Here is a 26,296-nt window from a genome sequence, read left to right as displayed (position 1 = left end):
AAAGGTAACATAGGAAGTGATGGCATAAGGTTCACCTTTTATAACCACTAATTTTAGTAGGGTGTGTTTTAAGCCCTCATGTCTGTCCCTATCTCAGCAGAATGAAGGTGAGATGAAGCCTTTTTCTCATGCCTGCTTTGTAAAAGGAAACAGCATGGAATCTGACCAGGCTGGCAACTAGCAGCACTGCTGGCACCTTCCCTCTCACTGACAGAGCAAAAAGAAAATCATGAACAGCATCACTGACAACACATCAGGCCACAGACTAATGTTTATTTGCTTTTTCCATTTGCAGCACTCAATAAGGAATGTTAATGGAAAGTTGTTTAAGCTCAACAGGCAAAAGCTAAACTCATGAATAAGAGGTCTTGGAACATTTCAGTTTGAAATTTCCTTCTCGTTCTCCTCAACCCATCCACCCCACCCCCTCTTTCCTATTAAACTGAAGTCCATTTCCCTAATGAAGTCCAAGGCTTTTAAATCTAGCCTAACTTTCACGATTGCTATCTTTTCCTGAATAAACAAAATACCTTATGCCTCCTGCTGGAGTCACAGACTTCTCTTATTTGCAGGGGAGAGTGGTAGCAACATTTTAAACACTGCTTCATGAACAAAGGCAAAGGAAAGTTGAAAACTGTGAGAACCAGAAAACTGCTCAGCCCTCATTCTTTACTGGGAACCACCATGATAATGAAACCTGATGTACTGCACTGCCTTCCTTGATCAGCTCCTGATTGCAGGGCTGCACAAAAAGGAGCTCAACAAAGGGGAAACGGGACCTATCCATAGACCCAAGGACTGATCTTGCAAATCTGGAGGCACATAAAGAGTGTGCAGCACTTGTGTCAGCTCAGGCAGCTCCTGGGGGCTTCATCCAGAATCAGGTCCTAAGTACTTCTACCAATTACAAAGAGATAACCCACTCAGATAGCTGTGAGCCCTGGGCAATACAGTGAACTTGTCCCACAAGTAGCAATGGGAATGTGACTCTGACAGATAAAACATCCCAGCGCTGCTGTAAGAAAAACTGCTATTTCTCACTGGGTATTGCCGTGACACCAAATGCTCCCTAGAGATTAGCCCCATATTCATGAGCCACTGGAAAAGGTCCTTCTTTCTTCTCTATTCTAAGGCATTGTGTTCCTAAGGAAAAGTGCAAGTCTGGAGAGAGAGGCTGTTAACCTGGCTGCCATCTGAGGTGGCTTAACTACACCAGCACCCTCCCTTTGACACACTGCAGCCCTGAGCTCTCTACCTCCCTGATACACATGCCTGCAGCCCCTTGAAGAACACAGGAAATTCTGAGAGCCACAGCTACTAACTGAAATGCCTCCTTTGGCCTATAAAATCAAAACAAAAACAGCAAAAGAAATCCATGCTGAGACACGGGAGTTTAATGTGCCTTTCTAGCCACACATGTTTCCAATGTGTTTTATAACAGCCACAACAAAACACAATTACTCAGTGCAGGCAGTTGTGCTTCTGGATGGTTCAGAAAAGCCCAGACTTGCCAGGGCTGAGCAGGCAGAGGCTGAAGGCAGGACTTCTCTCCCACTTCTCATCTGTCACCATGCGTTGTCACTGAGATGGAGCCAGACAAAGAGGGCAAGGCTCAGATGTGGCAGTGTAGCTGCACACTTGATATGGCTTATCTCCTTGGCTATACTTAAAGACTTGGGCATTGCCCTTTACTTCAATATGTAAGTGTTGCATTAGCCACCCTATATCCTGAGAAGTTCACCCATCAGTAAAATTTGTCACATTGTTTTTTCTGCTTACTTGGTGGTGAAAAACTAGTTACAGTCAACTTTCACTTCCAGATGAGACCTGTGCTTTCAAGTGTAACTTAGTGTTACCCAGCCACTCTGCAGCTCTGTCATCTTAAAAGCTCATTTGGTCACATCATTCAGCATCTGAATTCAAGTCAGTTCTGAGTAATAATAATCATTCATTTCATTGATTTCTGTTGCATTCCTACTCACAGTAAATGATAAGGCAGCACTGTCTCATGGATTCAGGTTGAGACTCCAGCCTTAACAATGATGGAATGGACTCATGAGGGTGGATAGTGGTCAGAGACAACAACATACCAATTAGGAAGCCCTGCACTTCATCCACTGCTGGCAAGAGGAAAGGGTAATTACTGAAAAATAAAGCAAACTTTTTCTGGTTCAAGAGGGTAAGCTGGGAAACAAGCAAGATAAGGCTGTGGTCTGCAATGCTGCAAGTCTAAGGATGGATAAGGAACCATCTGGTATAATCTGTCACCCACAGGCAAATCATATTGTACAGCTGAAAACTCTTGACCAAAATAAATGGACCACTGCATATCTTTTAATAAGACTTTTCTGGTTCTGACATTGAAACCAACAGGTGCCCAGGAGCCGCAGATGCTCACACCCACTTACTCCAAGATAGCATGTGTTCCAGTGATGAAATGCACTGCAGTGAGAGTGAGATGCAATGACTGAAGGCAGTACTGAACTTCCTGCAGTGTTTCTGTTGCCTTTGAAGTAGACAAGACTGGTTACTTTCTGCAGATGTGGATTTGAAACCTACTCTCCACAGCTGTGTTTAGGTGTGGAGTTTCACTGTGAGCATCCATGAATTGCAAAAGGTCTTGGGGAAATGTCCAAAAGCTTTGGGGATAAGACTGGTCACTGGAGACACATAGGCAGGCAGCTGGCATCTCTCAGTGTTTGTCAGGACAGCTATACTAGAGAAAAGCTCATTAACTGTCAGTGGTGGATGTAAGCAGGCAAGACCTTCACAAAGGCTTTAATACAGACCTTACGTATAGCTTAAAGCCTGGAACACGCACTTCATACCTTCATTCATTCCACTGAATCAAAGTTAAAGGTCCATTAATACTTAGAGTTCTATAGCAGTTGAAATCATCAAAGACTATTGCAGGAGTTCCCTGTATCCTACACAATCCCTTGTGAGATAGGAAGGAGGAAACACTATCTATCTCTGAATAAATAAAAGACTTGAAGCACTAAGGTGCTAAAATCATTCAGTTAATTGCATGTCACCTGTCTATAGGAGAGCCAGCAAATGTCTCATCTCCTGTCTCCAAGGCAGGTTCCTTATCCACATAACAATTCATCTCCTGGGTTAAAGAAACTGCACCATAAGCAGAGGAAAAACAATCCTAACCAACACTTAATGAACTGACAAATGGAGATTAGGTTTTCAGGTCACTGTACTAAATATTGCCACTGAACAGCATTAGATTTGCATAGTTGGGGTTGCTAAGAATAAATCATCTTAAGTTCTTCATATTTTTGGCCAGGACAAATACACGAGAAGTACAGTACAGACAGGTGCATGGGGTCACAAGAAAATGTCTTTTTAGAGGGGATGGTTCTCCCCTGGTTTGCCCTTTGAGCACAAGTTGCTACTCACACTGTGGCCATAAGTAGGAGAAATTGATGGGTTATACTGCTTCGCTACAATCCTATTTATTAATAGTAAAGTTATAGAAAGCCTTGCAGATTTGCTCTCCTGAACTGGCAATTCTCTGTTTTGTTCTTACTTTAACTTTTATAGAACTGTAAGTTAGCTTTCTGAACAAGGTCTGCTCCCAATCTCTCATCTGGGAATGTGATGAACAGAGCACTCATTCATCCCAGGCAGATGTACCATAGCTGGGATGGGGAAGCTCTACTCTCATGGGTTACATAATGCAGAACAACTTGATTTGACATGTATTGATGTGTTCCTGCCAAAAGAGGTGGAAAGGGGCTAAGACTGGGCTGAAGTTTAGCTGGCTGGGATTGCAACGTCAGTACAACAGCAGGCTGAGTCTGTGCACAAACAACACAGGTATGAACTGTTGGATTCTTCGGGTGCGTTTCCATGTGCATTGCTTTCATTCCCCATGCCTGAAAATAAGAGCATTTTTATTTAGATGCGTTCTCACATACTTAGAAAGTCGTGCCTATCTTGAAGATGTCATGCACTTGATGAGCTAACACATGGCATCATGCAGAGTAGCTGTCTGTAAAATTGCTATAGAGAGAGGAAAGCAGCCAGTCTTCTACTTTTACATGATTACTCATTTCATTGGAGTCTTATTACTTGAAATGTAATATGTTATTTGCTAACATATGCCTATTTCTCTGTCCCTGGGGATTTGGATGCTCTCTCCCACTGTCTTGCTGGAGAGCTGTGCACTTTCCTGGCTAGTGCAGGTCACTGGAAAATTTTTCTGCCAAACAAATCCTCTTCCTCCTCCTCATTCCTAAAGCAGTCTCTGCTTTCACACAGGACAGCCCTCTTATTCTTTCCAAATGCCCAGATAAGTAAGCTTCAGCACAAAGATGGGTAACCAGTGTTAGGGTTAAGGATTACAACAGCAAGGCAATGGGGAATAGCTTACTGTTTGCCAGCTTACTCAGACACATTCTCACCAACCTTAACAGGAGCCTAAGACATAGCAAGATACTTGTGCTTATTTGCAGAGCCTAAATCCAGGAAAAACACTGAAAAAACCTAGAGATAAGGAATGAAGACAGAAAGTGCAAACACTTAGTGAATTATCTTGAGATCAGCCCCTACAAGACTCATGTCACTCTCACTATCACCTAATGAGCTGATCATCCACACTTAGGGATCCACTTTTTAACTAAGCTTTATGTCTTTAATGCTCTTTTCCAAACGAAAACCTCAGTTCATTTGCTTCCTTCTCCTTGTGTCCCCTGGGCTTCTCTTCAGGTTCAAGTTACCCTTCACTCTCGGGACTATCAGTATTAATTTACCCAGGAAACATTTTCCACACTCCTGCCCCAAGGCTAGTGTCTGCCTTTGGCTTTCCAGAGATGCTGATGACTCTTTTGGTGAGCAAAGGCTGTTCTCTCCCATTCTGGTAGCAAACAGATATCACTGATAATGACTTGGCTGAGCAAGTCATTAGCCTTCGTTCGGGTAAAATACTTTCCCATCAGGTGAAGCAATATTCCAGGCTCATTGTGAAGCCTTTCTATTCAATAAATAAAATATCTTCTACAAAACACATCCTGACAATCATAATCTATACAGAAAACAGAGACTGCTTCTATGGCTATGTCACTTTACTAGCCCCAGACACAACAATAATTGTTATTATGGGGTGCTAAGGGTGATACAATTCTCATCCATGATGTGATTGGTCTTATTTAGGCCAGGAAATTTAGGGGATTTTTGAGTCTGACCCATCTCACTGCTGGAAGTCATTAGCATCTCTGAATGCTGGCTAAGCATCAGCTGACACTGGAGTTGCTTGCTCCTAGATGAGTTTATTTTTCTTTAGAGAAACTGTTTTAGAAGCCAAGCAAACCATACAGGAGCTGGATGAGATATAGCTTGCCTTCATTAATGAGGTATGGTGCTGGTTTCACACTCTGGAGCTGGTGCTGAGAGTAAATCTAAGACATCCTGCAGCCATGTAAGTTTGAAAAATCTTGTATCTGTGGTTCTGGAGGACATCACTGACGTGAGCAGAAAGATCTCATTCTTGCTCAGGATATTTCAACTACACTTGCCTCCTTTGATGTGTAAACACAACAGTCCATCAGGGGCTTTGAGCAACCTGGTCTAGAGGGAGGTATCCCTGCCTATAGCAGGGGGTTGGAACTAGGTGATCTTAAAGGTCCCTTCCAACCCCAACCATTCCATGATTCTATGATTCTATGATAAGCTTCAGTCCTGTGAGCTAAACGTTCATACATATGGAGCATGGGTTCATCTAACACGAATGTGGTCCTTAAAGTCAGGTGCCTGCCTCCTTCCATGCCAACATCTATGATAGATCCTGACAGGAGGTGTATAGTCTACTGATCCTAGATACAACTTCAAGACACTATGAAGTACCATAGGGAGGTCTCTGTGGGATGTAGAAGCCGCCTCATGTACACGGTTAGAGTGGAAAAGACTCACAGAGTAGGGTGTCCTGAGGGGGGATCACAACCCAACATGCCATACTTGCTAAGACGGCCATTACCATTTTATGCTACATTATATTGATTGTATCCCTCCCTCTCTGTTACGGTTGTGGGTTTTGTTTTTTTTTAATTGTTATTTCTTATTTTTTTAACCAGGTTCTGAGAGCTGTGGCATTCACTGTGGATCTGCCAAGAAAAACAGCAGGTCCCTGGAACAGCATCTCCGCTGCATGACAAAGTAGTTGCAAAGAGAAATTCCCCATGAGCATGTTCCAGTGCTCATTGGCTATGCTGGCTGCTCGAGCTTATGTGCTGAAGTTACTGAGGGCAGCAAGGCAGGGATTTTCCAAAGAGCAACCAAGGAATTAAATGCCTAGATTCCTTTTGCATTCCACAGGTGTTCTGCATTGAGTTGTGCCCTAGGTTCATTTTCCAGCTCAACTCTGGTGCTGGAATAGATGCCCACTTGGCAGCCAGCTGGAGGCCAAAAGCCACCTTAGCAAGGTTTATCGGAGAGGAGGCCAGGGCTTTAGCACAGAACTATCTCAGGAATCTCAGCATTGTTACCACAAACCTATGATGTTTGAGTTTTGATTTTGAAAACACATTCTTCTTACTCTGAAGAACCAACAGATGAATAATGCAGTTCTACATCTCCCAGGGGTAAGCCAACAGCTACAATAACTAAAGAGTGCCTCTTGGTCATATTCTTCACGTGTCAGCATGACAAAAGCTTGACTTTGGAATTCATAGTTGAAAGAATGAAAATGACTCCTGATGGTCTCTCGGTTATAAACACTGTCCTTATCACTGTGAAGTAAAGAAAACAGTGGCAATGAGTGCTGTGCATACCTTGTGGTTGTTGGAGGCACTTTTAGTGGGCTCCTGAAGCACTGCAGTCTCACCTCACCTCTCACCTAGCTTGCTGATCTGCATCCAGTAGCAAGCACCAAGCTCAGGGCGTTTGTGGGCTGTTGTTCTACCCAATGCTGAAGAAGAAGCTTCTTCTTCTTCAATGCTGAAGACTGAATCAGACATTTGAGAAGACCCCAAATAATGTGAAATCTGACAGTTTGACATATCATCCACGGCTCAGTAGCTATGGCCATACAACTCACCTCTGATCTGGGGGATAGGCAGGTAGCATATACATTGCAATGGTTTGCATTTGTTATTCGAGGAAAAAATGCATTGAGCAGGGTAATGGACATGCAAGCAGGAGAGGGCAATCACCTTAGAGGAATCAGCTCCCCTACCAACCATCTGACATACTTTAGATCTTTAGATAAGACTAAGTGTGTGGCTTTCTCTATCACCTGGAAGAAAACTCAGTGGTGACTCTGAAGATAAACGCCTGCACTGCAAACTTCAGAAACCAGGTGAGATGCGAGCAAATACTCAGATATTGGATACAGCTGTCACCAGATTCACTCACATTATTCATAACCATAACTCATGTTTTGATTAAAGAATTAAAGTCACAACGTAGTGCTCAAAGCTTACTTTTCTCTGACCAATGCAACAAATTGCTTCTTTGCAAATGAACAGAAAACACCAACACACAGAATGTAAAGATTTTTATTTAATCATGATTATTAACAACTATGAACATTTCCTAATATTTTGACTACTGTATTCTTTTTCCTAGATACCGAATAGTTTTCCATACAAGAAGTCATAACATTAGAAGTCCAGTGCTAAAAACCTCATGAAAAACTCAAAAGTAAATAATGTTAAAATAGAAGGAAAATCGCTGTGAAATCAACATAGGGGAAATTAAGGTCTGTGTGCCAACTCTGCAGACTCTCGATCCTGCTGGTAAAGAGGATGTAATCCAACCTCCTTTCATTTCTAGGGGGGAGGGGAGAAGAAATTAAAATAAAAATAAATCAGTCTTCAAATTTAATTTGCCTTAAATTTGCCATAAAACACTGAAAAGCACAAGCTTCTCAATTTACACAGTCTCATAACTGCAGGCATTTCTAATATCATTTCTACCCTTTATTCAGTGGTGACAAGTCCTGAGGGACAAAAGGAGAGGGATGAAGCAGTAACTACTGGCACATTCTCTAGCCTAATTATCAGTTAATCAACCTCAGTGGGTCAAAAAAAGAAAAGGATAAATGTCAATCAATTTTCTCCTCTTTGCTCACTCCCAGAAAGTCCCCTTATTTAAAGCATTTTAAAAACCACTTGTAGGACTCTGAAGACCAGGGAGGTGATCAACCCCCTGTATTCAGCTCTGATGAGGCTGCACTTCAAGTACAGTGCTTAGTTTTTGTGCCACTCACTACAAGAAAGACACTGAGATCCTGGGATCCTGGAGTGTATCCAGAGAAGTGCAACAAAGCTGTGAGGGGTCTGGAACAGAAGTATTATGGGGAGCATCTGAGAGAACTGGGATTGTTCACTCTGGAGGAGACTCAGGGGAGATTGCTCTCTACAATGACCTGAAAGGAGACTCCTCTCCTATGTAACAGTGATAGGATGAGAGGTAATGGCTTTAAGTTGTGTCAGGGGAGATTCACATTGGATATCAGGAATATTTTTTTCTCAGAAGGAGTAGTAATGCATTAGAACAGGCTGCCCAGGGATGTGGTGGATTCACCATCCCTGGAGGTGTTTAAGGAAAGGGTAGATGTAGTACCGAGGCACATGATTTATTGAGAAATATTGGTGGTGGGTGGGTGGTTGGATTACCTGATCTTAGTGGTCTTTTCTATCCTTAATGATTCTATGATTCTATGATTGATCTTGTGGTTGGCCACATTGCCCATGGCAGGGGGTTGGAATTTTGAGGTCCCTTCTAACCCAAACCATTCTGTGATTCTATGAAGTAATCACAAAGTCATGCTTATCCTGGAGACAGGGCTCTGTCACATCCCTAAACCCTATGGCTTAACCAGAGGGTAAGAGTAACCACTTTTTTCTTGAGCAGAGAACAGGAATACTCATCCTGATTTGGGCTTAACACCTCAGAAAGTGCAGAGGTCAGGATAGATGATGGCAAGTACAGAAGAAAAAAAATACGATTAATTTCTGAATTTATGGAATGTGTAATATACAGCAAAGTAAATAGCACCATTCTGAAAAAAACACCTTCAAGCATCTTAAAGTGTAAGATGGAACACAAAATTATGGTATTTGTTTTGCCAGTCATCTCACACATACAGACAGCACACTGCTGTTGTGAAATACCCACATGAGACCTGGAGCTCCCTTTGGAAAAGCACTACGTTGATCCAATATCCTCACAGACAGGATCAAAAACAGTGGTTTGTTGGGAAGACTTGGCAGACCAGAACATGTTTACAGTTCAGGGCCTTTTGCGTACAGATTTGGGCAGTCCTGCCAGGATTCCAAAACTCCTGCAATGGCAACTTGGTTTTGAGGAATAAATGGGGACTTAGTTTGCTGCTAGGTTTGCTGAATGATATTTGCTTCTATTTGTGATTTTAAGAGATTCCCCTCACGCCATGCTAAGCACTGTGATTGGTTTTGCTTATAAACAGTCCTCTTTTACAGGGAAGGCTGTGGTTCATTCTAACTGACTAACTTCCTTGTAGACTGGAAATATATACTGTTTACCTCAACATCTACACTGCCTGAGTGCACTGGTAAAATGGCAGCCATTGCTCAGCCCAAATAAATCTTCATCATCGAGCTCCTTCAAGCTTTAATATCAAGCCCCTGTAATTGTGCCTGCAGAGAAGAGGGGTGTGGAGAGAGGAATGATGCGTTATAACTTGTTTCAGTGGCTGGCAATCACCCCTCTGAAAGATAATTTCCTCCGATAAAATCTCTGCCAGGCAAGATAGACCTGCAGGGAAGAGTTTGGTTTTGAGAATTTAAATTGTTTCTTTACAACCATCAACTGCAGCTTGCTGGAGAGACTGAGTGGAGGGTGTTAAAACCATTATTGTGTGGCAGGTAGTCTGTATTTTATCTGTTGTTCTTTTAAGATGAAGTCTCTGACAGAGTGGCATAATCTGGAGTGCTGAAGAGTCAGGATGAGGTACAGTCCCTACCTGGACACTGGCTTCCTGCCCAAGGACACACAGGCAGAGAATCAAGTCTTCCACCAAGAAGTGTGGAAAAAAGGACCTTCCTGCTCTGCCTTAATCCTGATGTTTCAGAAAGAAGTAACACAGCGGTTGCTGACCCTCTTAGAGATCCTGAACCAAACACTCCTGAAGCCCAACACACCAGCAAGTGCATGAATGGAATTTCAAGATAGTAACTACAAGAGTATGTAGAACTTCTGTGAGTTCATTAAATTGCTACAGACATGGCCAAACAACTCCAGGAAACCTCTAAAATGAGATAGTAAATTAGAGCATAAAACTTATTCCAAAGAAAACCCTTTACCAAGCCCGTTCAGTTACTCTGTGGATCTGTCTCATGAGTATTTGGATGACTGGGACAGTGCCCACCAGAATCATTAATTGCATCAAATCCAGGTGCTCACTGGAAGCCAACATTTAACCATGCAAATGAATGTTTCTGTGTTCAAGGTAAACTCCAGAAGCTATGCACGTGCATTAGCAACTGCTTTGTGCCTGCAATGCCTCTTTCCTTTCTCCAAAACAAGTTTTTGCATGTGCATCACATTGTGCTTGTTTATGAAATTTTCATTTGTAAATATTTACTTTGTATTTTAATGATGTCTATTAACATCCCTCAAGAAAGATGCTGCTGTTGCAGCAACTGGTTCAACACTGGCAAAGACTGAGGCTGAGATTTAACAGATACTTCTCTGCAGTGAATGCCAACTTCAACTATTCCTACCCCCTACTTCTTCTTGAAATATCTGCATTAATACTATCATCTTATCATTTCCTTTTCATCTGTAGCCAAGTAAATATCTTCAATTACACTCAAATAGTGTGGATGGCGCCCTGCATGGCGGCCTGAAATTGAATCACATCTCAACAACTTCATTTTTCATTTCACTGTATCATAATTATCACAAATTACTCAATGTAGAAATGGGTGTAGCTTGAGTTTAGATGACTTCTCATATTCATGCAGTGAATGCAGTAGTAGCAAAGATAATAAAACACTTTATCCCCTCAGACATTTAAAAAGAGAAACCTTTCAAAAATTATTTCTAAGGGCAATGGTCTTAGCAGTCAATCCAATAACCCAGAGGTTATTTTGTTGTACCAGTAGCCAAAATGCCCCCAGCTTGTCAATTCATCTTTCTTGATGGATCGACAAAACACAGAAGGATCCACATTTTCCTGAGGTTCCCTTTGAAGTAACAAATGGCCAGGGCCAGCTCCAGCTATGCCAGATGGTGATACACAGAGATATTCATCCATGGCTGGTTATCAGCAGGTACACTGATGCCCTGCATAGGCCTGCTACTGTGAGCAGGTCAAATCTGGAGCAATTACATGTTGATAGCCCATTTGTTGAGAAATGCAGGCAGACACAGCTGTGTCCCACAGGCTGTTGCAAGTGTTTCACTCACCATCCAAGTGGGAGACATCCAAAGAGCTCAGCACTTCATCTACTGTACCCATGACTGACAGTGTCCAACAGTCTCCAAGTGTGTGTAAACAGGGCTTATATTCCTCAGTTAGGGAGAAGTCAAACTGATGTTACTGCTCTCCTTCCATTAAGGACCTCTTGTGTTTGTCCCATGAGTTGTCAGTGGTGTGATAAAAGCCACAGTACTTGGCTTGTCACCAAACTGTCCTTAATATGGCCTGCCCTTCTGCTCAATGACATGAGAACTTTGGTTAGTAGAGCAGCAGAGTGGGAAACGAACACATATAGTGTAGTTCTTATTACACTAATGCCAGCTCCTATTTGAAGTCCCACCCCACAGGGGCTAGTGGAATGACTCATTCCAGTTTGCTACCCAAAGGTATTTAAAGAAGCTGCTGCGACACAACACACTGTCATCTCCTCAGAAGCCAATTTGCTCACCACCTTGTGGTGGGTCAAAGGCTTCCCAAGTAGATTAATTTCTAGCCTTAAGATATTGTCTCAGCAAGCTCTCCCCAGTGCAGAAAGCACTTTCATCAGACACTTTTACTGCTGGAAGTAACCAGAGATGATTGCTTTCGGGGACATTCTATGAGGGTGGCTGTCTGTTGAAACAGGTTGATGTATGAGTGGAAGGTTATTTGTAAGGCTTGAGGTTAACTGCATTGCTGTTTTTCAGAAGGATGATATCTCTAAAAGTCTGCTCCTGGCTTTGGTTTCATTGTTTTGATATTTTAAGTAATGCCAATGGCTCTCAAGAGAGAGAGAGGATGGACTTAGTTATCCCTGTTGTTCAGTGCTACTAATAAATACCAAATGGCAGCTAGACTGGAAGATACCTTGCCCTCCTCCAGACTGCGACATCCCCCAGAGGACACCACCACTGGCCATTAATGAGGAAATATCAGTCACTGCCAAAAAGAGTTTGTTCCAGCCATCCTCTGCTTCCTTATGTGAATGCAGAATACTTGGGTAGCCAGCAGTGAGCAGGGATGGTAGGGATCACGGTCCTGCAAGGGAGCTCTGAGATGGCTGATGCTGCTGCAGTTACTACACTGTGCTCAGTGCTGTGATTTCTGAGCAAGAAGGGAGTGCAGGAATGGGCGAACAAAAACAAGCTGATCTTCAGTAGGATATGCATGACCATGCGGCATGTTTGGTGAGTCAGAGCAATTCCTAGAAAGAATAAAAAGAGTAAAAATCTACTGACAGGATGCCTTAATTAGGCAGTTTTGGTTTCCTCATGCAGAAGGCAATTAAGGCAGTGCTGGGAAAGGCTGTTCTGGCATCTCTGGGAAATCAGAGGGAACAAAGGAAAGCAGCTCTCTCCCCTGTCACTCTGCGTATCCTCAGCATTGCTCCCCTGATGTCAGAAACAAAAACAGTGCTCACAGGTGCTGAGCTGCCTGGAGTTGTAGGCTCAGCCTGATCTGTTTGCTGGCTAGCAGGCAGGCTGACACAGGCTGGCGTGCTCCAGGGGTTTGGTGTGAGCCATCACCCTGCCAGCATCTCCTCCCACCATCCTGGCGGGGCAGATCCACATGTAGAGAATGGCCAGGAGCGTGACTTACCTCTATCACCCATCCTCAATCACAGGGCTGGACACACATGCCTTGTGAATGGGGAAATAAAAAGAGCAGAGGTAGGTTCCCTGCTTCACGCTGCCCACCAGCCCCCTCTCCATCTTCCCAGTGCTGGGAAGTAGGAGATAACGTCACTCTGTGTCTGCTGCTCCTGCTGACAGCAGATAGCCAAGGGCAGGCTGCTTTGCCCTGCACACGTGGCTGCGTGCGTGCAGCTCTTTGTGCTCAGTCTTGAGTGTCAGAGCTGACAGCTCCAACTGAGCCTGTGGGAGTTCCTCCGGTGGCCGCTGTGGCTTTGAGCATGAAAAGATTGGGATCTAATGGCTAACAGAAAGATCATTTCCCCTACTTTATTAAATGCTCCCAACCCAGCACATGAAGAAGGGGAGCTGCTGCAGCTTAGTTCACTCTGAAAATAAAACTCACTACTGAAACAATACCCTATGTGGTTTGGGATTTCAGCTCACAGACCACCAGCCAGTTGCTCTTCCATGGTGAAAAAGAAGGAAGGACTGAAAGAAAACTTCAGGGTTTCATCAAAACGGACTGAAAACTGCCTCAGTCTTTGTGCTCTTCATCACTCGAGAATCTACTGTGTGCCAGTGCTTGATAAGGGATTTGAAGTAATTCAGGGCATTTCCTTGTCCTCTGAAAGGCAGGATGGGATGTTCTGTAGCCTCCTAAAAAGAGGCAAAATATTCAAAGAATTTGAAAGCAACATTAAACTTTCAGACCAACTGTCCATACAGGACTTACTGTTTCTGCTTGGCCTTTGGTCATAACATCACTAGCTCCAGAAGCACAGATTCCTCCCACCACTTTGACACCGCGTAGCTTTGGGGAAGCTGGCTCCCATCTCTCTGCTTCCTTCTCTCCCAGGCACATATTGTCTCATCTCTGTTGACCCTGAGTTGTCCTGGGTGGAGCCCATGTTAACACAGCCTCCAAAACAGTGCTTCTTGGTACTACATGTTATAATTAATAATTATTATAAATATGACTCAGAGAGAACAAAGTCAGAAGAGATCTTGAGAGGTCACCTGGATGACTTGTTTATTCCACGGTCAATCAACAAATTCAAGTACTGATCTATTCTGCTCTGGACCTCTGCCATCTCCTGCTCTGATACAACCACTTAAGCTACTCAGTTTCTCCTGATAGCCTATTTCCTGTCTATGCTATCTTAACCATAAGAAAGCTTTCCACAGTACCTAGGAAAAATCTCTTTTGAGACTTTAGACTGGATATCAGGAAGAAGTTTTTTATGTTAAGGGTAGTGAGGCATTGGAACAGGTTGCCCAGAGATGTGGTTGATACTCCGTCCCTGGAGACATTCAAGGTCAGGCTGGATGGGCCTCTGAGCAACTTGATCTAGCTGTAGATGCTCTGTTCATTGCAGGGGAGTTGGATAAGATAACCTTTATGGGTCCCTTCCAACTCAAACGATTTTATTATTCTATAACTGTAGTCCCACCTATCTTGTCTTGTCCTGTAAGGACATGGAGAGCAAACACTTCACTTGGGTAGCAGTCTTTGTTCTATTTGAAACAACCACAGTCATTACTCCTCCATGTTCTTTTCTTCCAGATACTGAACAAACAGAGACTTCGGCCCTTCCTCACAGGTACTGGTGCCCAAAGCAGCAAAGTCATGATGATTTCTGCCATACTAAAGTAGTGACTGGGAATCTGTGAATACTTATATAAGTAGCCAGAGAATTATCCTACAGTGAAATACCCAACTTGGCAAGCAGAAGTGACCGAACACATCACTTCCCCATACTTGCTGATATCTCTACCATTGTCTGACTCCACATATGCCGGCAACCTGAAGTGAAACACAACCACTTCAGACCTCACAGAACTCTCTTGCAGAGGTATGCAAATCTGCTGGTCTACCTTGCTTTACTTAGCAGCAGCTGAATGTGGGTGTAATAGCTGGTGAGGAGAGATGAGGGTACAGCAGCCGCTCTGCACCTGGATGGATAGCAGCTGTCAACTGTGCCACCTGGGGCCAGCTGGTGGGCTGGGATGGAGGCTGGTCTGAAGGGCAAGGAAGGAGCAACACAAGGAGGAAAACTGCCATGGAAAGCAATGGGAGGAGCTGCACAATGTCTTTGTAGGCCATTAGGATGTGAAAGGCACTGAGAACTTCCCTGGCTCTCTAACACAGCTTGGTGGGATGCAAGGCCTCTTTTTACTCCAGCTCCTGAAATGAGTGCTGCTCATTCTGCTTTCTTATGCCAGCTCTGAAGCAGCAATGGAGCCATGGAGTGTCACACCAAGGACCATGACAATACTCAGTGATTTCCATCTCCTACCTTCCCTGACAGCATAGTCTCTGTGCCTGGTGAGGTTGTGTGAGAAATTAGGAGTGAAGCAAAACAGCCCTGTTGCCAATTCAGGGGAACCAAAGCCAAAGATAAGAGAACGTAAATGGCATTGTTAGAATGCCCTTTACTTTCTTTACCCCAAGATCCAGGAGCTACAGAATGTGGTGGCATCAGACCCAGCACCTGGAAAGCTTTGACAGGGCTTGGTCATCTCCTTAACACCAGCAATATCCAAGGGGATCCTGGGGCTCAGGACACATTCTAAGCCACCTGTAGGACTCTCTCCCCTTGTCTTAAATTATTTCAGGATCGTGTCCTTATATCCAGCAGCACATAGAGTCAAAGTGCTCTCTAATGAATTGCAAGACACACTCCCCTTTGCTGGTATTTACTCTCTCTTGAAGAACTGAGTTGTGCTTAGCATAATCAACATGAGTTCAAATAGAAAGCCTTTTTATATCCTACATTTTGTAATTCTTATCTAAGCATTACATCTATCACAGCATGGGTAGAACTGCAAAATCATGTGTTAAGCAGAAGCCTTTCTGGATGAGCAGTTTAAGAGTCTCTGATTCTCCTCAGACCCATGATTGCTTCTGACCTTTTCTCCATGTGACTTCAGCTTACATGGGATTCTCAGGTCGATGAATCTGTGCTCTCAGAGAAGCTCCAGATGGAAGGCTGTTTGTTTTCACCTTCCTCTGAATGTCCTGTCAAGCAGTTTGCTGCTACTCCAAACCCAGACAAACAAGATAACTACACGCGCAAATCCTGTTTGTGCTGTTGGGCTTCTTTACTCTAAATATAGCTGGGTGGAGGAACCCTGACTGATAAGGAGGTGCAGCCCTCTGCATATCTACTCAGTGGCCTTGGCCCCTTTGGGGCAAGAAGCTCTTTTCTTTGAGTTGCCCCCCCCAGATTCACATTTTAGGGGTTTGAAAGCTGAGCAAGCAGCTGAAGTTGTTGAAGACAAATGAAAGAAGGAGGAATCCACATTCATCCCACTGCTCTTTTGAGGATGGGGTGACTCACTCTTGGGGTTTTTTCTGTTTTGGTGATGTAGTGGTGGGTCCCCCCTGAGCAGGGGCAGTTTCCATTTCTCCTGTTGGCAACCGTCCTGCAGAGCCAGGCTCTTTAGCTGCAAATTCTCCTCTCACTCACTCCATCTTAAACCTGGAGCCACTCCATGAAACTCAAAGGCTTGTTTTCACTGGAGCATTCCAGCTGTTTCACACAAGCCCTCTGTCAAGAGGCTGGCAAAGCTGAATTCATAGCAACCTGCCTCCAGGCTGACCTGCTACACACTTGTGTAACTTTGACCAAATCAAACGTGTTCCCATGATCTTTTATTTTTCACACCTTTTTTTTTTTTTTTCCTTTACTTATCTTGAAGGGTTCCCTGGTGGAGTTGGTTATTTCACTTTCGCAAGCAGCTTGGGCACGAGTATATTCTTGGACTGGAAATCCCTCTTCAACTCCTTCTTGCTAGAGGTTATTAATTAGGGTTTTGTTGTTGTTGTTGTCATTTGTTGTTGCTTTTGTTTTTAATTTATTTGCATTTGCTCTGTATATTTTGACTCTGTCTCAGTGAGGGGAACAGTGGCTTGAGGTGGCCGAATTATTGCGTCTCTCTAGGTCTCCTTCAAAGAATGATTCCATGTAAATCCATGTAAAGCCATGCACACGGTCCAACTGTGCAAGAATGGAAATCCTGTTTAGGGCTCAGATAGACTCTTTTTGTAACGTCCTTTCTGGGAGATCTTGGAGGAGATTGTTACAATGGCCAGATTCTTTCCTTTTCACAAACATGCCATATCTTGGCTCCATTTCCTCCCTTGCTTATCACTATTTTGTTAGCTTGAAGATAACTTCCAGGCGATCTGCTCTCACCTAAAAGTCTGATCAAAGCAAATTCCCTGTTTTTTAAGAAGTAACAGGGGAAAGGGTGGGTGTCTTTTTTGTCTCGTAACAGTTTATTTTCATCTGAATGTTTTCTGCTTTTGTAATTCATAAGCAATCGTGTTTTTAGAAGGCTTGCCAGTTATGATAGGTTTCCTTGACTTTACTGTAACAGACAAGGCTAAACACAGCTGTCTGGTGCCTGCAATCCTTAGGAGTCCTGCAGGACCCAAGTAAAAATAAACTGAACTTTAGACATAGTCAAGACAGGGGCTTTTTTTCAGCCAAATCCTTTGTAAATAGGCAAAAAGTCAAAGTAGATAGAGGGGGACAAATTCATGTCTGGGATCACTACAGTAGCTTTGCTGGAATTTTGTTCACAACATTCAGTTTCTGCAGTTTGTCCTCTGAAGAAATCCTTTTACTAGGAACAGACAGTAAGTAAATCAGAAACTAAGGCTCAGCCCATCTACTTTTATATTCATGAAAATGAATAGGGAAGAACTACTAACAGAGATAGCATGCATCTAACTGTCAATATAAGATTGCCTTTGATGAGTTTTCATTAACTCCCAGAGCAGAAACAAAATATTATAGGATAATATGTGCCAAAACACTTTGGAATATTCAGAAAGCATATGAAGATGAATGCTTGTGAGAAAGATATAAAAACCATCCTGCATCTTTGATTTTCATTGGACATTTTGATTGTTCATCCAATTTTCAAAGAAGGAGGATTCAGCTGTGCTGAGTCATAAGCTGGAAGGGCATCCCAAACGTTGATTACTATCCCAGCATGACACCAATTGAAAGCACATCCAAAACTCCAGCAAGTCAAAATGCCCTACTTCTCCTCATAGCTAGGTTATGGAGGGCTATTATCATTTATCACCCATTTTTAGATTTAATTTGCAACACAGAAGGAGAGACTTTCCTCCAGATGGTAGTTTAGAAAAGGAGCTTAATGTGGATGCTCTACAGTTGTGTCTATATTACTGCACCTGGGAACATTTCCAAGTTCTTCATCTGGATGCACGCTCCAGATGTCTCCTTGTACAGGTGCTCACCAAACTGTGATTTTCTGTCACCCAGCTTTCCAGAGAAATGCAACCCAAATCAGATAATTGAAACAACATACTACAAAAAGGACCCCAAGTGAGAGCAGAGGGTGAATCTCATCAGAACATAGCATCCCATGGACAGGTATGGCCTCTGGGCTAGTCTCTGGAATCAGAGAATCATAGAATTCTTAGAGTTGGAAGAGACAGGGAAGGTTTAACTGAGACAGGGGAAGTTTAGGTTAGATATTAGGAGGAAGTTTTTCATACAGAGGGTTGTGATGCACTGAAACAGGTTGCCCAAGGAGGCTGTGGATGCCCCATCCCTGGAGGCATTTAAGGCCAGGCTGGATGTGGCTCTGGGCAGCCTGGTCTGGTGGTTGGTGGCCCTGCACATAGCAGGGGGTTGAAACTGAATGATCATTGTGGTTCTTTTCAACCCAGGCTGTTCTATATTTCTATGACTCTATGATTCTATGACCTTTAAATGTCATCTAGTCCAACTCCCGTAGTGAACAGGGACATACACAACTACATCAGGTCACTCAGGGTCTGATCCAGCCTCTAAAAGCCTCTCCTTCTTATCTAGTGGGAAAGGTAATTTTGAGAGTGTTATACTCCTACGAGGCTGGATATTAGGAAAAAAGTTTCTTCTCAGAAAGTGGTGATTCATTTGAACAGTCTGCCCATGTTGATGGTGAATTCAGTGTCATTGGAAGTGCTGAAGAAAAGGGTAAGTGACATGTTTTAGAGCGGTCGTAGGCAAGGGTTGATGGCTGAACTAGGTGATTTTAGTGGTCTTTCCAACCTTAATGATTCTATGATTCCACCTACTGATGTAAATACCCACTCTGTGCAGTCCTTTGGCATGAGTGTAAATGAACATCTGGGACCCTGAAAGGGGCCCTAGAACAGTCCTAACAAATGTGTCACTTTAACCCTGTGTGAAGGTGGGGGTGACAGCTGCAGAAAAGCATTGCAACAGCATGACATATTGGGAATGAAGTCAGAGACATTAAAGAAAGACAGATGATGAATTGGAAAAGCTCTAGGAACTCTTCCAAGCACCAACCTCTTATTTTATTTTCAAATGTACCACATCATAGGAAAGAAGCATGGCTCTGTAACGTTTCTCCTGGAGGAACTGGAATTAAATGTTATTCTTAGGAATAGTATATGCAGGTGTTCACCAGATATTAACAAATGTTACACTATTAATTACAAGAGTGGTAGGTTCTATAGCAAACACTTCATCTTCTGATTCATACAGCGCCTGTCCTGTTGCCTCTCCACCGTTTAAAAAATGAACGTGTCAGTAATGCAAAAAACACACTAAGCAGAACTTTTACAAATGGATATTCTCCTACAATAACAGCACACACCGTACGTGTGCTTCTCCTTACAGCTCCCAGATGCCTTGGGGGAATCCCAGACTGGAAGCAGAAATAAACCAGTGTGATTGAGGTGATCAGAACCAGGCTTGATTTGTAAATTACTGAACACTCAAAGCAATAACTGCAGCAAAAATTAGGAGAAATCTGCAGGATGAATTATGTTCCCACACACCGGTCCATGAATCGCCCTGAACTACATAAAGAGGACTGGTTAAATTCATCAGAGGAACTGGTCTCTACATACAGAACTCAGCGACCTCTCATCACAAACAGCAGAACAGGTTGTTGCCATTGTCTAAATGCACACACACACTCACCACACACTTACTTCTCACAAATGAAAGCCACATTCCTCATAAATAGTGGAATTTAGGGGGGGGACGGTTGGGGTGGGGAGGGGGCATATTATACCTACCTTCAATGCTGTTGTGTTGCTTTTAAAGTCAGATGGATTCAGCAGAAAATACTGTGGCAATATTCTGAAGGGCCCCACTCTGTTTCTATAAAGTGTTTCTTCATTAAAAATGTATTACAAAACTCTGAGATCTGAAGTGCATATCAATATTATAGTAGGCACTTGAGGTTTACATTCCTCAGATTGATCTTGCTCCTGTATGAAGTCTGCTTCAGTAAATGCCAGCTGGGTTTTTTTTGTTGTTGTTTGTGGTGGTGGTTCGTTGGTTGTTTTTTAAAATTGCTGTGCCCATGTTGAAATAATCTATTTAAGAATATTGCAGTGTAAGCAATGCTCTTCTTCTGTAGGAACAGATCTGTTTTCTAATGCAGGGGAGAAAAAAAAACAAAGCTTGACGTTATTGTTCCGTTTTCGAAGATGTATCTTTAATCAATAGATTTCTCTGATTCACTACTGGTTTGACAACACTGAAACTAGAGGAGCTGTGCCTTCTTCTGTCTGAGTTGATTTTGTTCCTATATATAAATATGAATAAGAAGAGTATCTGCAACTACTCCAGATACACTGACATGACAAGGGCTATCAGTCCTCACGCTTCAGGGTACATAATCTGATAACCAGCTGATGTAAGGGAGAAATATCCCCCACTGGTACAATATTGACTAATTGGATTCATTATAAGCCTTTTATGTCTTTCTCTAAAACCCCTTGCATTAGGCACAAGATGGACCAGCAGCCTGTTCTGGCAAAGCAATTCCTGTGTATATAATCCACATAACAGTTGGCAGTGGGTGATGTGGCACCTGAAAGGGCCACTGAATTAGCAGCATACCAGCTGGAAGGGACTCTGCCTGTATCCCCATGGTGGCAAAGAGCCCCAGATGAGGCCTCAGTCAAGAGGCAGAGAAGAAGTCTATGGTTTATCTGATCTGTGGTGTTCAAAACTAAAGTGTATGTTATCTGACCTGAGATCCAGTCAAGGACAAGAAAGAGGGAAGGGAAGGGAAGGGAAGGGAAGGGAAGGGAAGGGAAGGGAAGGGAAGGGAAGGGAAGGGAAGGGAAGGGAAGGGAAGGGAAGGGAAGGGAAGGGAAGGGAAGGGAAGGGAAGGGAAGGGAAGGGAAGGGAAGGGAAGGGAAGGGAAGGGAAGGGAAGGGAAGGGAAGGAAGAGGAGAAATAGAGCAACGTACCATAGAAAACTATAGCATAGCATTGAACAGATCTGAAGGCTGTGTACGGGAACAAGAATCCTGAAACTGGAGCTAAGCCAGTGCTGGTCTGTGAAGTGCTGGCTCATCAGATGCCAACCTATCTCCTTTATTTCCACCTTGGAGGAGAACAGATGTCTGGGTTGGAGTGAAATAAAACCTAAAAGCAGAAATTGATGGCCAATTTTATCCAAAGAACAATAAAATCCCTCATCATGTTCCAGAAAGTCAAAGTGCATTAATACTTCTCAAATGGTACTTCCCACAGAAGCAAAAGCTACATTAGCTTGTTAGCCACAAGGTGATTGTGTGGCTATCAAAGAAAGGGAAGAGGGCTCTGCATGATGCAGTTAGGAAGGTTGCTTGGAGAACAGCTACAATGGGGGGATAAGTCCATACTCTCAAAAGACACGTTCTTCAGACTATAAAAATGAGAAGGGAAAGCAGGATGCTTTAACTCCCCATCTTGCTGCGTCACAGTACGTTTTCCATCCAAGGCTGTGTTTGCAAATATGTCACACTTCAACGACACTTGAGGCTCAAAATGGAGCAATCTTGTTTATCTGGCTGCTTTCCAGGTTAGCTGGAGACTTCTGGGCTGTGTGCTGACAACAGTTTACTCAATTAAAAGAAATGGTACCCTCATCCTGTCTCTGGGAGAAGAGAAGGTTGCAATGCAGCATCCTCGTGTCTCTTTATGTGAGAAACACAAGTACTTAGACAAATAAAAATAGCACACTTGGTTTCCCTTTACTCTTATCATTCCCAGTGAATGTATTAGCTGGAATGAATATTTTATCTACTTGAAGTTCCCAGTGGATAAACATATCTGTCATGAATCATATACACAGACTGTCCCATAACCATCAAAATAAACATCCCTGCCTCAGTTTATCTCTGAGAAACAACCCTCTTGACACTGCAATGCAAGGCAATATTTAGGTAGTGAAGCTAGCCCCACACAACTGGGAGTTCTTGCATGCTGTTCTTTCCTCATTTGAGCTGGGGAGTATTCTGGGATGTTTTGTGGAAATCCTACTAAAAAAAGTGTGTGTGTGGAAGGGGAGCGGGGTGGTCTTGTTTGTTCTCAAGTCCATTTCTCATCTGCCAAAAGATAGACAGCAATGGAGCTGCTGGATTTTGGGCATATCTCTCAGTGAAGAACATGAGCCAGAAAGTCCAACATGTCTGTATCCTAACTGCAGCAAACCAACATAGCAAAAAACAAATGGGTCTTCTACCAGTTCACTGCCTTCTTCTGGATCTCTAAGAAGTGCATTGGCAAATCTGTGGCTGTCAGGCATTTGGAGATCATATTTTTATGTTCATCTTGTAGCAGTGTGAAGCATGTTCAACTAACAGATTGGGATAAATTGGTGTTTGTACATCTGGGGCTCATATTCTACTCAATACTTTCATTTTTGCTGGCATGGGCTAGGATGTATGAGTATCAGAAGAGAATCAGGGTGAAAGGAATTGGCCTGCACTCAGAACACACCTTCTGAAACCACCTCAGTAATCTGCTTTCTTTCAGGTCTGCCTCAAGATATGCTTCAGCACTCACAGCCCTTGAGCAACTTTACCAACACATGGTAGACTGAAGGGGCAGCCATGGTGTTCATTTACAGACAAATCCATGCAGGTGGCCTATGGAGGATGCAAGATGGTAGCTACCGTCAGTGGAGGTGAAAGGGCCACACAGAAGGTCTGTGGCCCTCCAGGAGCCATGACACAGGGGCAAAAGAGGGCATGGCACCTAGGGGCATGGAGGCTACATCACGGATATGGCTAATGTTGACAGAGATGAGTAATTACTGACTCACCAGCTTTTGTTGTTTTTCAGCTTATTATGGGAAGTCTGACAGACACAGGTCCAGCCTTTCTCCAAAGGGACTGGAAACCAGCAAGGTGTTGGCTCATTTAGTTTCACTCCTGTGATCCTCCACTCAAATGGAAAGGGACCACCAGGAAAGGAATAGAGTTCACGGTTTCCATGGTGTCAAAGCTGACAGTTCTGCATTTCACCCAATTTCTGGTTCAAAGGGAGATTCTGTTTCAAAAACCTTAGTTCTTAGGCACAAGAAAGCGAGGTTTGGGACTTTAAAATATACATATATATATATGTAGTGAAAATGATGCTGGTACAATCCAGCTCAGCTTTGGAAAGGATGTGGAGGAAGAAGAGGATGAAGGGAAAGGACAATTAATTTATAATCTAGTTTTTAGCAAGGTGTAAATTTACCACCCAGACTCCCACCCATTATACCACAGACAGGAAACCAGCCGGTTGAGGGGGCAGTGAGTTTGTTGTTCCTCCTTGCACAATGACTATGTGTGTTATTTATTTCACAGGCCGAGCCATGACTGGTATAATTTTTAATCTGTCTCTTGCCTTTTTATGTTTTCAGATCAGCTACACATTTCATCAGCCTCCTGCCCACCAGCAATCATAAAATATGAGCCTTTGTGGGAAAGCAGAGACGTAGAAAGAGTTTCTTATGAAACCGTGGCTGGGATTGTTCCAGACACCTCAGGCCAGCTGCTCTCCAGGCAGCAGCTTTGTGATACAAGGGACAGTAAACATCAGCTTTGAAAAGTCAGGCAGTTGGGCCTTTTGGCTTCCAGCCCACAGAACAAGTTCTCCTGACTACTGAGGCATGGCTAGAAAAATAAAAGGGCTCTTTAGCGCTGATATCTTTGGACGCTGCTGTGCAATATGGCTGGAATGGATCCAGCATATTCCTACCTGCTTTGCATCTCGGGCTATAAAGCAAATCCAAACACATCACTCCTTTCCTTGTGCTCAGTTTTCATTAAAATATCTGCTGCTATTAATTCTGTTCTGTCCAACCTTGAACAATGCAGTGTCACCGGGCTGCTGCATTGCCTGTGGTGACTAGAAATAGCTTGTATCACTGGCAGAGTGGCAGAGATGGCAAAATTATCTTTTTTTCCCATTCCGCAATGCAGAATCTGTACTATTTGCATGGATTGTACCTACAGAAGTTCTGCTCATTACACATTCCTCATGACTGCTTGTAATGTCAGTCAGGTCAGAAGAAGGCAGTACTCACCAGCAAGGTGTTTTATATCGAGGAGGCCACACTTTGTTTTACTCTTGAGAACCCTTCAGAAAAGGCACAGATGAAGATAAAAAGGTGGTCAACTTCTGTGAATGGAGAGACTGAATGGGCTGGGATTCTTCAGTCTGGGAAAGAAAATTAGGTGAAATCTAAAATCACGTATCTTTTTAGGTAGGTCAAGATGTGTGAGATGACCCACTGCAGGGGACAGTGAATGAGATGATCAGGCAGAGCATTACAAGCAAACTAAAGGGGAACACTCTTCCACACAGCAGGGAGAGTCACAACCATATTTTTCTCCCTGCCATAACCTTTTGGAATGTCAAAAGTACAAACAGACAAAACAGTGAACACTGGGACAGAAAGGTCAAGGTGGACTCACCTTGGAGAATAGCCTGGCCACAATGGACAGCTCCAGAAATCCCTGAAGTACAGATTTTATCAGAAATTAGTTAGGTACCTTCTTGTCCTCTTTCTTTTCTGCTTTTTCAGCAGCTGCTACTGATAACTAAGGATACTGCCTTGATGAGCTTTTGATTTGACTCAGTGCAGCCACTCTCATATGATTTAACAGTCTGGCTCTGCTTTGGAATGATTCCAGCATCTTCAATGAATTTGAAACAGCAATGATTTCCTACATGTTTGACAATTCCTGCTTTTGTTTCCATTGCAGCATTTCCTATGGCTGCTCTTTGCTTCTGAACTTTTCCTCTGAGTTCACGTCTTGGTTCTCTCTGTAGTGCTTACTGTTACATGAAGACAAACAGCAATAACAATGATAGAACATAATCTCTGATAGCGTTTTATTAAATTGCCACAACAAATAGTGCTAAAAAGGAGGTAAAAACTCAGAAATCATGGTGGTTTATCTGGAAAAGGGAGGGCCCATGAGTGCCTATAGTGCCCAACCCATGCACCACTCCCAGACTGGGCACAGGTCTCCTTCTTTTCCACTCCTCTGTTCAGGTCTCTGATGAAAGGAAATTCGAATGTGAGTGTCCTACAAGATCTTCATGCTTCTGTTCTCAGCGAGCAGGAGAACGGCCTTTTTCTTCCACCCAGCCCCTCACAGTTGCAAATACCATAAACTCTTTGGGGCAGGTGCTGTCTTGTCCCTCTGAACTGATACTGTTTACCCTAATGTAATGTAGGCCTCTCATCCAACCTAAAGAACAATAGCCTCCTGTCTATATCAAAAGTGTCTCCACCCTCTACTATGATAAGAGTTAATATCATTCTCCATAACCACAAAAAGCAACGATCTGGCTTAGGATGGAGGTGAAAAACTCACTGCAGACCAGCTCTGGCCCTTCTGGATGGATGAAACAAAATGCCCACCCTCTGTATTGCTTCAGTTAAAGGCACTGTGTAGCACTGGACACCTGAGCTGTGACATGCATAACAGCAGTGAGACCTTCCTGGTGGTCAGGATCCCACTGCCAGCTCTCCTGGGCTTCTCCTCCCTCTTGAGGAAATGATCTAGCAAAACAGAGCAGGGATGCTAAGCACTGTGTTATTGCCTGTTGGAAAGAATAATCTGTCAAGGCTAATGCAGTCCACGGACCTGATGTTAAGTGGTATCCTGTACAATTTATCAAGGACTACATTATGAGCCCAGTCCTCCATCTGTTTCCTGAGAATGTGTTGGAGAGTTCTTCCTCTCTGCTACTGTCCTGCTTTAAAAACAAGTCATGTAATTGTAAGGAGAGTATTTGCAAAGCTGGAGCAGCAATTAAGCCATGGCTCCTGATCTCACCTTGACTTGCTCTTTCACAATAGCCTTTTCTTGTGATATTTGGCACTGAGAGAAAGAACTATTTATTGAGAACTGCCGATGGGCTGGCTCAAAAGAGACAACTCCTGTTTTAATTTCCCAAAAGCAGGGCCATCAAAAGGTCAAAGAAAA

General features: G+C 43.3%; 1 long non-coding RNA gene across 1 annotated transcript in view; it reads right to left on the bottom strand.

Moving 5' to 3' along the window:
• The window catches only part of LOC107308242 (uncharacterized), a 60,389-nt gene extending 35,063 nt beyond the window's left edge, over nucleotides 1-25,326 (bottom strand). Inside the window, exons 1-4 of the long non-coding RNA XR_001552705.3 lie at nucleotides 24,773-25,326; nucleotides 24,382-24,515; nucleotides 21,290-21,467; nucleotides 20,102-20,463 (exon numbers count right to left, since the gene is read on the bottom strand). This is a non-coding gene — a long non-coding RNA (uncharacterized LOC107308242). The remainder of the gene's footprint in view (nucleotides 1-20,101; nucleotides 20,464-21,289; nucleotides 21,468-24,381; nucleotides 24,516-24,772) is intronic.
• Between the last annotated feature and the right edge of the window lie 970 nt (nucleotides 25,327-26,296).

The sequence above is a fragment of the Coturnix japonica genome, chromosome 1 (assembly GCF_054131305.1).
Source record: "Coturnix japonica strain WE chromosome 1, WE-NBRP24, whole genome shotgun sequence".
NCBI classification, from domain to species: domain Eukaryota; kingdom Metazoa; phylum Chordata; class Aves; order Galliformes; family Phasianidae; genus Coturnix; species Coturnix japonica.
Note: the sequence above shows the minus strand (reverse complement) of the source record. Positions and strands in the feature narration are given on the sequence as shown.